The following is a 3,277-nucleotide window of genomic DNA, read 5'->3' on the forward strand; positions in this document are numbered from 1 at the left end:
TAAAGGACCCCTGGACGGTAAAGTCCAGTCAAAGGCAACTATGGGGTTGCGGCACTCATCTCGCTTTCAGGCTGAGGGAGCTGGCGTTTGTCCACAAACAGCTTTGTGGGTCATGTGGCCAGCATGACTAAACCACTTCTGGCACAGCAGAACACCATGACAAAAGCCAGAGTGCATGGAAACGCCATTTACTTTCCCACTGCAGCAGTACCTATTTACTTGCACTGGTGTGCTTTCAAACTGCTAGGTTGGCAGGAGCTGGGACAGAGCAACGGGAGATCACCCCGTTGTGGGATTTGAACCACCGACCTTCTGGTCAGCAAGCCCAAGAGGCTCAGTGGTTTAGATTCCCTACCACTGAGCTACTGTCCTTGACCCTAAACCCAGGAACATAGGAAGCTGCCTTACACTGAGGCAGAGCCATTGATCCATTTAGTTCAGCCTTGTTTCCACTGATGGGGAATGGCTTCTCATGGTTTCAGAATGTCCCAGCCCTACCTAGAGATGATTGAATGTGGTATCTTCAACCTGGTGAACTAGGTGGACGCACTGAATGGGTAAACTTTCCTTATTTATTTACAAAAATATTTTATAAACTGCTATGTCCTTAAAACAAACAAACAAAAAACCCCAACAGCAATAAAATATTTTTTTGAAAAACTGTCTTGGACTATGACTATGGAAACCAGGGTTTGTATCCCTCACTCATCCATGAAGCTCATGGGGTGACCTTGAGCCAGTCACCTACCTCACAGGGTTGTTGTGATGATGAACTGGAGATAGGGAGGTACACAACCTTGAGATCCTTAGGAGGAAAAGGTGTTTTATAGATGTAACGAATAAATAAACAAATTGTGGTAGGATGAGTCCTTAATTGCCTGTGTAGGCCGGGCGGAATAGGAAAGTTTTCACCGGGTGTTTAAAAGTTGACACAAGAGCCGCCTGCTGAATCTCTATTGGCAGAGTGTTCCAGAGGACTTGGCCAAGGACACTCAAGTCTCGGTTTCTTCTTGTTGTCGAAGGAAGCTCGCCAACTCGGGGATGGCCGACGATGCTCCTGCGGACGATCTCAGAGACTGAGCTGGGGTATAAGAGTTAAGGTGATCCCCGGGGAACCCTGGACCAAAGTTGTTCAGGGCCTCCAATTAATACAAGGACTTGGAACCTAGCAGATGGGCAGCTTGTGCAACTGTTTTAACAATGGTGTTGTATGATCTTGACCAGAAGCTTCCATCATCAATCTGGCTGCTGCCGCGTTCTGCACCAGCTGGCGCTTCCAAGGGCAGCCCCACACAGAGAGGCAATACAGTAGCACAGCCTCAGTATAAAGTTGCCTTACACTAGGTCAGAATATTAGTTAATATGATCTAACACTCTCTGGCCTGATGGGCAGTAGCCCTCCAAACCAATGTCCAATGTGAGGGAAGGCAGGGCTGGCTGGGGGAGGGGAAAACAGCCTTGCCCCATGGGCTGGAGATTCCCCATGGCTGCTCGTTAGAAATAAAATGTCACTGTTATTGACTGTCTGTATGTATCACAAGTTTTCAAGGGTTCTGGTCCAAACCTCTTTAGAAGTTCAAGGCTTTGGCGCAACCCGAGAGGCTGCCCTGAATTCTGCCAGCAGAGCTGGGCAGATAAAGAGCAGGAATTGAACCTTCAGCATTTGAGGTCCTCAGCTAGGTTGCATGACTCAGAAGTGCTACAGACCTTGGGAGAAAAAACCCCACCAAAAGCTTATCTAATACATTGTGTGATGATACATATCAGCAACTTAGACAAACAGCTCAAAAAATGTGGGTCAAAGGAGACACTGGGGGTGTACGTGCTATGCCTTTAAAGCACATTTTGTCCTTTGAAGAATTCTGGGTTTACCCCTCCCAGAGTTACAATTTCCAGTAACCCTTAACAAACTACAGTTCCCAGAATTCTTTGGGTGTGTGTACTTGAAATGTGTTTTAAAGGTATAGTGTGTATGCAGCCTGAGTAAAGAAGTACAGTGGTACCTCGGGTTAAGTACTTAATTCGTTCCGGAGGTCTGTTCTTAACCTGAAACTGCTCTTAACCTGAAGCACCACTTTAGCTAATGGGGCCTCCTGCTGCCGCTGTGCCACCGGAGCACAAATTCTGTTCTTATCCTGAAACAAAGTTCTTAACCTGAAGCACTATTTCTGGGTTAGCGGAGTCTGTAACCTGAAGCGTATGTAACCTGAAGCGTATGTAACCCAAAGTACCACTGTAAATGGAATTTTCAAGTGCTTGATGCATTTCTCATAGACCTTGTGTCCCTCCAGATATTGGGGAGCCCTCAACACCCAACAGCTTTGGTCAGCATGGGCAATGTTTGGGGTTGATAGGAGTTGTCATCTACCAACATCTGGCAGGCCAGATGTTCTCCAGCCCAGATTTGCCATTCTTACAAGAACCCTGCAAGGTTGGTCAATATATTGCAGGTTGGGCTGGGGGAGTGCAAAAGCTGTGGCAACATTGGAAGCAGACTCTCGGTCACTTGGTCACTCTCGGTCACTTGCTAAGACCAGCCAAGGAGGCCCTCATGGAAGGCTGGTGTTAAAAGGACTGCATGCCTCACTTATTCCATGTTACAGAGATCCAATGAAGACCCCTCACACACAAATCCCAGAATGGGTCCTACTCTGAAAGTGGATCCAGTCAGTGGGCCAGGTTCTTTCATCACCCACTCCCAACTGCACCTCACTGTGAGCCAACCCTGACCGATGAGTGGGCCACCAACTTGTCAATCAGCTGACATCATCATGACATCAGGAACAACTTCAAAGGAGTCCACAGCAATCCTCTTGAAGTCTGTTTGCAGGCACCATTGGGAGCCAAACCGCTTCTACAAATTCCCTCTGCCTCGTGGGCCAAAACTGGGACCTGTGCTGAGTCTAATTTGGCTCGTGAGCGACAAGTTCCCAACCTCTGTCTCAAAACACTGGAGCAGGATGGATGAAAAGGAGTATACAACTGGGAACCACCGCAGTATGAAGCCTTCGGATTGGCTAGACCTAGAGCCTAGTGGCCAACAACTGCTTCCAGAAATGCAGTGGTGTCTGTGCTTCAGATTCTACATTACAGTACTTGGAGCTTCAAATTTCTTTTGCTTCCAGCTTCTCCATATCCCCTAGACTTAGAGAGGGGCACAGCTGCCCACATCCTCAGGCTCCTCCTGGCACCCAGCTCATGCCAGACAAAGGTACACTTCTTACTAGTGACTTGAAGCTGAGGTGGGTAGAGAGGGGGGAAAGTAGTTGGGGTTGCC

Source organism: Podarcis tiliguerta (assembly GCF_965153285.1).
Source record: "Podarcis tiliguerta genome assembly, chromosome: 8".
Lineage (NCBI taxonomy): Eukaryota > Metazoa > Chordata > Lepidosauria > Squamata > Lacertidae > Podarcis > Podarcis tiliguerta.